Source organism: Eschrichtius robustus, chromosome 11 (assembly GCF_028021215.1).
Source record: "Eschrichtius robustus isolate mEscRob2 chromosome 11, mEscRob2.pri, whole genome shotgun sequence".
In the NCBI taxonomy this organism is placed as follows: domain Eukaryota; kingdom Metazoa; phylum Chordata; class Mammalia; order Artiodactyla; family Eschrichtiidae; genus Eschrichtius; species Eschrichtius robustus.
Window position 1 is genome coordinate 107,812,740 of NC_090834.1, and position 9,594 is coordinate 107,822,333.

Sequence of the window (9,594 nt, forward strand, 5' to 3'; positions counted from 1 at the left end):
CGCCATCTGCGAGCTAGAGACCCAGGAAAGCCGGTGGTGTGAGGCTCAGTCTGAGTCTGAAGGCCTGAGGGGTGAGGAGGAGACGGGTGTCCCAGCTCAAACAGAGCAAACTCGCGCCCCCGCCCCCCCCCCGTCCTCCTCAGGCTCTCAGGGTGCAATGGGTGAGGCCCACCTGCATTGGTGAGGGGGCCCTTCCGTACTCAGTCTACTGCTCCAAATGCTAATTTCCAGAAACACCCTCACAGATAACACCAGATGTAACGTTTTACCAGCCATCTGGGAATCCCTGAGCCCGGTTAAGTTGACACACAAAACTAACCATCACAATGAGTCACCTAAAATGGTCTAGAAAATTTCTGTTTAAACAGAGTAGTTTCTGTTCTATACGAGTAATACTTTCTGTTTGTCCTGTTTCTCTTGCTTTTCTCCTTTGCTGTCTTTTTGAGTGATTGAGTTTTTAACACCTTTTCTTCTTACTGGCTTGGAAGTTATCCACTCTTCCTATTCTTTCGGAGATTACCCTTAACATTTCAACGTATGTATTAAAGTCTAAACTTGGTCAATAGATCTATCTCCCTTCAAACTATACAAGGCCTTTAGAACCCTTTAATTATGATTGCTCCCTCTCTATTCTTACATGGGTTAGTTTTTTTATTTTTTATTTTTTTATTTTTGGCCGCATGGCTTGCGGGATCTTAGTCCCCAACCAGGGATGGAACCGGTGCCACCTGTGGTGCAAGCGCAGAGTCCTAACCACTGGACCGCCAAGGAAGTCCCTATTCTTAGGTGTTTTTATTCTCCAGGACCTTATCTTGACTTTCTAAGAACCACCCCCTAGTCAGACATCATCATCATTGATGAACTTGTTCCTCGTTCCTTCTTGCCTCTCAGATCTCTCCTCTGGAGTCATTTTCATTTTTTTCTGAAATTCGTCTTCTAGAAGTTCTGTCTGTTGGTGATAAACTCCCATATTCTGCTTCTCTGAATGTCTTCATCTTGGTATAGGATGGAGATGGCTGTCCTCGCTCACAGGGCCGAGGTGAGAGCCAAAGTCACTCCCCCAGGGCCATTTCTCCAAGGCCCTAACGCCCTGAGTAGTCGGAGTCAGCCTCACTCGGGGTCTTCACTCCGGTGGGTCCCAGCCCTTCCTGCGACACCCATTTCCCCCTCTCTGACTCCTGACGCACCAGGTCCTGCCATCTCAGGTGACTCCCATCAAAACCCCCTAGGCTGGCACTCCAGGCCCGTACCTGCCAGACTTAACATGCCCCTGCCCAGTGAGACCACGTTACCTGCCCTTCCTCAGACCCCTGCCCTTTCCCTCCTCTGTACACCTGCTCTGGGGACATGAAGAAAAGCAAAATTGCCCTCTGTGTCAATATATGCTCCCCTGCGGGGGTGGGGGGAGACAGGAGGGGTCCCAAAATGTGTCTGATTTGTCAGCCTTGGACAGAAAGGGAAACCGAAAAAGGGGAGGACCTCCCTGCAGAGGCCCCCTCCCGCAAAGCTCTGTGTGAGACAGATCAGTCAGGGCAGATACTGCTGTATGAGTTCCTCTGCACCCTGATTTGGGTCCTTTAGAACTGGAAGAGGACTAGGGCAGCTCCCCACCACTCTCCAAGTGCTCTTGAGCACATACTCCAGTCTGCGTGCTGAGGGTTGAAAGACTAACGTCTGGGTAAGTGAACTCCCCTCGGGTTGTGGAACTTGTTACCAGTGGCCAACCAGTCACAATTGCTCTTGGGGCCCTTGCACCCTATGCTTGGACCGAGACTGCTACTGTGTTACTGGATTGTATCATCCGAGTGGACCGTTTGGGCTGCTGCAACCCAGGGCAAGCGCTGACTTACTGGTGGACATGCTTATTGTGACCCTGCTGGCAGCTTCTATGAACGTTGACTGAGTGTAGAGCCAGGAACTGATTACACCCCTCTCACTTTGGCCAAGGTCATGCAGTTCGAACCCCAGGAAGAAAAAGAGTACTCTTCTCATACAAGAATTCATGAAAACAGAGTGATACACAGCGCTGTCTCCATGCTTAACAAGCTGCACTGGCTAGAAACAAGGGTTTCAGGTGCTTGGCACCTCACTGTGAACGAGCAAAGGTTACCTAATGAAGTGGATATTTTAGCATCACCAGATTCTATCGTAACAATAACTGAAGAAATTGCTGCCACTTGGGAGACAGCCTTGGGCATTGCTAGCGGTTTATTCCTCTATGTCGCCAGGCAAGGTGTGCAATGTGCCTTGACACATTCCATAGGGATTCTGGATTCCCCAAGTATGTCATCAATGCATCACACGTGAGCACATGAGCCACTGTTGGCGTCCCGACTTTCCCTCACATCGATGATATTCCGAGAGTGGTTCCTACTGAGGAAACTGCCCACACTGCTTTACGTGCTCCTCAGACACAGGTAAGCAGAGATGGTTGGGCCTTGAATGACGACAAAATCCAGGGTCCCGCAACCCAAGGAATTTCCTAAGGGGATATCTGGGCAACTACTAAGGACAAATTGCTGTCCTTTTCCTCAAACTACAAAGAGGCCCTACGCCAATTTGGCTTCTTTGTACATTGAAGGCAGCATATTCCACATTTAAACTGGGTCACCAGACGAGACCAGTGTGCAGGGGCCCTGACACTCAGCCCCATGGAATTCGTCTCAGCTTTGGAAATTATATTCCTCCAGTACTTACTGGCCCCAAGGCTTTTGCATTTGTGAACTTCTTCCTGCTGCTGAGCAGTGCACACTCCAGAATCCCACGAGTATCCTCTCAGCACGTGATAGACACGTGCGTGCTGGGCAAATTTCAGTGGCCTTGAAGCCTGGTCTACTCACTCCCCCAGGGGGCTATTGCTAAAGTGTATTAGACACTGGATCCCAGAGTTCTCTATTAAGGAAAATTCCAGTACCGTCACTTGTAGTTTAAACCTGCTAGAGAACTCATCTTGAGCTGAAATAACACAATAGACAGGATACACAGTAGAAGGGATACAGTTTAGGAATCAGTCAATTAGAGACCAGATTGAGAAAATCTTCAAAGAAGGACTGAAGAATTTTAAAAATGTAAAAGAAAAGCTAAGAGATATGGAAGACAGAAGTAAAGGTGCTGGGGCTTACCTGGTGGCGCAGTGGTTAAGAATCCACCTGCCAATGCAGTGGCCACGGGTTCAAGCCCTGGTCCGCGAAGATCCCACATGCCACGGAACAACTAAGCCCGTGTGCCACAACTACTGAGCCTGTGCTCTAGAGCCCGTGAGCCACAACTACTGAAGCCCGCAGGCCTAGAGCCCATGCTCCGCAACAAGAGAAGCCACCGCACACCAGAACGAAGAGCAGTCCCCTCTTGCCTCAACTAGAGAAAACCCGCGTGCAGCAATGAAGACCCAACACAGCCAAAAATAAATAAATAAAATTTAAAAAAAGAAGTAAAGGTGCTAACATCTGAATCATATAGGAATTCTAGAGAGACATATAAACATGGAGGGAGAAAATGTTTGAAGAAATAATGAGGGGGAGGGGCAAGATGGCGGAAGAGTAAGACGCGGAGATCACCTTCCTTCCCACAGATACAGTAGAAATACATCTACACGTGGAACTGCTCCTACAGAACACCCACTGGACGCTGGCAGAAGACGTCAGACCTCCCAAAAGGCAAGAAAATCCCCACGTACTTGGGTAGGGCAAAAGAAAAAAGAAATAACAGAGACAAAAGAATAGGGACGGGACCTGCACCAGTGGGAGGGAGCTGTGAAGGAGGAAAGGTTTCCACACACTAGGAAGCCCCTTCGTGGGCAGAGACTGTAGGTGGCAGAGGGGGGAAGCTTCGGAGCCACGGAGGAGAGCGCAGCCACAGGGGTGCGGGGGGCAAAGCGGAGAGATTCCCGCACAGAGGATCGGTGCTGACCAGCACTCACCAGCCCGAGAGGCTTGTCTGCTCAGCCGCCAGGGCGGGCGGGGCTGGGAGCTGAGGCTCGGGCTTCGGTGCTAGCCGGGAGGGAGTCCGGGAAAAAGTCTGCAGCTGCCGAAGAGGCAAGAGACTTTTTCTTGCCTCTTTGTTTCGCGGCGCGCAAGGAGAGGGGATTCAGAGCACCGCCTAAACGAACTCCAGAGACAGGCGCGAGCCGCGACTATCAGCGCGGACCCCAGAGACGGGCAGGAGACGCTAAGGCTGCTGCTGCCGCCACCAAGAAGCCTGTGTGCGAGCACAGGTCACTCTCCACATGGCCCCTCCCGGGAGCCTGTGCAGCTCGCCACGGCCAGGGTCCCGTGATCCAGGGACAACTTCGCCGGGAGAACGCCCGGCGCGCCTCAGGCTGCTGCAATGTCATGCCGGCCTCTGCCGCCGCAGGCTCGCCCCGCCTCCTCCGTACCGCTCCCTCCCCCCGCCTGAGTGAGCCAGAGCCCCCGAAGCAGCTGCTCCTTTAACCCCATCCTGTCTGGGCGGGGAACAGACGCCCTCAGGCGACCTACATGCAGAGGCGGGTCCAAATCCAAAGCTGAACCCCGGGAGCTGTACGAACAAAGAAGAGAAAGGGAAATCTCTCCCAGCAGCCTCAGAAGCAGCGGATTAAATCTCCACAAACAACTTGATGTGATGCATCTGTTGAATACCTGAATAGACAATGAATCATCCCAAATTCAAGAGGTGGACTTTGGGAGCAGGATATATTAATTTTCCCCCTTTTCCTTTTTTTGTGAGTGTATATGTGCATGCTTCTGGGTGAGATTTTGTCTGTATAGCTTTGCTTTCACCATTAGTCCTAGGGTTAGGCCCGTCCGTGTTATTTTTTTTTTTTTTACTAATAAATGTTTTCTTAATAACTTTTTCCTTATTTTCTATTCTTAGAAATAAAAAAAATTTTTTAATAAGTTTTTTCATATTTTTTATTTTAAAAAATTAAAAATTTTTTTCTTAATAATTTTTCTCTTATTTTTTACTATAAAAAATTAATAAATCTATTTTTAAAAATTAAAAAAATTTTTTTTTCTGAATACATTTATTCTTAATAATTTTTTTCTTATTTTTTATTATAATAGCTTTATTTTATTTTATTTTATCCTCTTTCTTTCTTTCTTTCTATTTTTTTCTCCCTTTTATTCTGAGCCGTGTGGATGAAAGGCTCTTGGTGCTCCAGCCAGGCATCAGGGCTGTGCCCCTGAGGTGGGAGAGCCAACTTCAGGACACTGGTCCACAAGAGACCTCCCAGCTCCACATAATACCAAACGGCGAAAATCTCTCAGAGGTCTCCATCTCAACAACAAGACCCAGCTTCACTCAACGACCAGCAAGCTACAGTGCTGGACACCCTATGTCAAACAACTAGCAAGATAGGAACACAGCCCCATCCATTAGCAGAGAGGCTGCCTAAAATCATAATAAGGCCACAGACACCCCAAAACACACCACCAGACGTGGACGTGCCCACCAGAAAGACAAGATCCAACCTCATCCACCAGAACACAGGCACTAGTCCCCTCCACCAGGAAGCCTACACAACCCACTAAACCAACCTTAGCCACTGGGGACAGATACCAAAAACAACGGGAACTACGAACCCGCAGCCTGTGAAAAGGAGAACCCAAACACAGTAAGATAAGCAAAATGAGAAGACAAAAAACCACACAGCAGGTGAAGGAGCAGGGTCAAAACACACCAGACCTAACAAATGAAGAGGAAATAGGCAGTCTACCTGGAAAAGAATTCAGAATAATGATAGTAAAGATGATCCAAAATCTTGAAAAATAGAATAGACAAAATGCAAGAAACATTTAACAAGGATGTAGAAGAACTAAAGAGGAAACAAGCAACCATGAAAAACACAATAACTGAAATTAAAAATACTCTAGACGGGATCAATAGCAGAATAACCGAGGCAGAAGAACGGACAAGTGACCTGGAAGATAAAATAGTGGAAATAACTACTGCAGAGCAGAATAAAGAAAAAAGAATGAAAAGAACTGAGGACAGTCTCAGAGACCTCTGGGACAACATTAAACACACCAACATTCGAATTATAGGGGTCCCAGAAGAAGAAGAGAAAAAGAAAGGGACTGAGAAAATATTTGAAGACATTATAGTTGAAAACTTCCCTAATATGGGAAAGGAAATAGTTAATCAAGTCCTGGAAGCACAGAGAGTCCCATACAGGATAAATCCAAGGAGAAACACGCCAAGACACATATTAATCAAACTATCAAAAATTAAATATAAAGAAAACATATTAAAAAGCAGCAAGGGAAAAACAACAAATAACACACAAGGGAATCCCCATAAGGTTAACAGCTGATCTTTCAGCAGAAACTCTGCAAGCCAGAAGGGAGTGGCAGGATATACTTAAAGTCATGAAGGAGAAAAACCTATAACCAAGGTTACTCTACCCAGCAAGGATCTCATTCAGATTTGATGGAGAAATTAAAACCTTTACAGACAAGCAAAAGCTGAGAGAGTTCAGCACCACCAAACCAGCTTTACAACAAATGCTAAAGGAACTTCTCTAGGCAAGAAACACAAGAGAAGGAAAACACCTACAATAACAAACATAAAATATTTAAGAAAATGGGAATAGGAACATACATATCGATAATTACCTTAAATGTAAATGGATTAAATGCTCCCACCAAAAGACACAGACTGGCTGAATGGATACAAAAGCAAGACCCATATATATGCTGTCTACAAGAGACCCACTTCAGACCTAGAGACACATACAGACTGAAAGTGAGGGGATGGAAAAAGATATTCCATGCAAATGGAAATCAAAAGAAAGCTGGAGTAGCAATTCTCATATCAGACAAAATAGACTTTAAAATAAAGACTATTACAAGAGACAAAGAAGGACACTATATAATGATCAAGGGATCGATCCAAGAAGAAGATATAACAATTGTAAATATTTATGCACCCAACATAGGAGCACCTCAATACATAAGGCAAATACTAACAGCCATAAAAGGGGAAATCGACAGTAACACAATCATAGTAGGGGACTTTAACACCCCACTTTCACCAATGGACAGATCATCCAAAATGAAAATAAATAAGGAAACACAAGCTTTAAATGATACATTAAACAGGATGGACTTAATTGATATTTATAGGACATTCCACCCAAAAACAACAGAATACACATTTTTCTCAAGTGCTCATGGAACATTCTCCAGGATAGATCATATCTTGGGTCACATATCAAGGCTTGGTAAATTTAAGAAAATTGAAATCGTATCAAGTATCTTTTCCGACCACAACGCTATGAGACTAGATATCAATTACAGGAAAAGATCTGTAAAAAATACAAACACATGGAGGCTACACAATACACTACTTAATAACGAAGTGATCACTGAAGAAATCAAAGGGGAAATCAAAAGATACCTAGAAACAAATGACAATGGAGACACGATGACCCAAAACCTATGGGATGCAGCAAAAGCAGTGCTAAGAGGGAAGTTTATAGCAATACAAGCCTACATCAAGAAACAGGAAACATCTCAAATAAACAACCTAACCTTGCACCTAAAGCAATTAGAGAAAGAAGAGCAAAAAAACCCCAAAGCTAGCAGAAGGAAAGAAATCATAAAGATCAGATCAGAAATAAATGAAAAAGAAATGAAGCAAACAACAGCAAAAATCAATGAAACTAAAAGCTGGTTCTTTGAGAAGATAAACAAAATTGATAAACCATTAGCCAGACTCATCAAGAGAAAAAGGGAGAAGACTCAAATCAATAGAATTAGAAATGAAAAAGGAGAAGTAACCACTGACACTGCAGAAATACAAACGATCAAGAGAGATTACTACAAGCAACTCTATGCCAATAAAATGGGCAACCTGGAAGAAATGGACAGATTCTTAGAAATGCACAACCTACCGAGACTGAACCAGGAAGAAATAGAAAATATGAACAGACCAATCACAAGCACTGAAATTGAAACTGTGATTAAAAATCTTCCAACAAACAAAAGCCCAGGACCAGATGGCTTCACAGGCGAATTCTATCAAACATTTAGAGAAGAGCTAACACCTATCCTTCTCAAACTCTTCCAAAATATTGCAGAGGGAGGAACACTCCCCAACTCATTCTACGAGGCCACCATCACCCTGATACCAAAACCAGACAAAGATGTCACAAAGAAAGAAAACTACAGGCCAATATCACTGATGAACATAGATGCAAAAATCCTCAACAAAATACTAGCAAACAGAATCCAACAGCACATTAAAAGGATTATACACCATGATCAAGTGGGGTTTATTCCAGGAATGCAAGGATTCTTCAATATACGCAAATCAATCAACGTGATACATCATATTAACAAATTGAAGGAGAAAAACCATATGATCATCTCAATAGATGCAGAGAAAGCTTTCAACAAAATTCAACACCCATTTATGATAAAAGCCCTGCAGAAAGTAGGCATAGAGGGAACTTTCCTCAACATAATAAAGGCCATATATGACAAACCCACAACCAACATTGTCCTCAATGGTGAAAAACTGAAACCATTTCCACTAAGATCAGGAACAAGACAAGGTTGCCCACTCTCACCACTATTATTCAACATAGTTTTGGAAGTGTTAGCCACAGCAATCAGAGAAGAAAAAGAAATAAAAGGAATCCAAATCGGAAAAGAAGAAGTAAAGCTGTCACTGTTTGCAGATGACATGATACTATACATAGAGAATCCTAAAACTGCCACCAGAAAACTACTAGAGCTAATCAATGAATTTGGTAAAGTAGCAGGATACAAAATTAATGCACAGAAATCTCTTGCATTCCTATACACTAATGATGAAAAATCTGAAAGAGAAATTAAGAAAACACTCCCGTTTACCATTGCAACAAAAAGAATAAAATATCTAGGAATAAACCTACCTAAGGAGACAAAAGACCTGTATGCAGAAAATTATAGGACACTGATGAAAGAAATTAAAGATGATACAAACAGATGGAGAGATATACCATGTTCTTGGATTGGAAGAATCAACACTGTGAAAATGACTCTACTACCAAAAGCAATCTACAGATTCAATGCAATCCCTATCAAACTACCACTGGCATTTTTCACAGAACTAGAACAAAAAATTTCACAATTTGTATGGAGACACAAAAGACCCCGAATAGCCAAAGCAATCTTGAGAACGAAAAATGGAGCTGGAGGAATCAGCCTCCCTGACTTCAGACTATATTACAAAGCTACAGTAATCAAGACAGTTTGGTACTGGCACAAAAACAGAAATATAGATCAATGGAACAGGATAGAAAGCCCAGAGATAAACCCACGCACATATGGTCACCTTATCTTTGATAAAGGAGGCAAGCATATACAGTGGAGAAAAGACAGCCTCTTCAATAAGTGGTGCTGGGAAAATTGGACAGGTACATGTAAAAGTATGAAATTAGAACACTCCCTGACACCATACACAAAAATAAACTCAAAATGGATTAAAGACCTAAGTGTAAGGCCAGACACTATCAAACACTTAGAGGAAAACATAGGCAGAACACTCTATGACATAAATCACAGCAAGATCCTTTTTGACCCAGCTCCTAGAGAAATGGAAATAAGAACACAAATAAACAAATGGGAC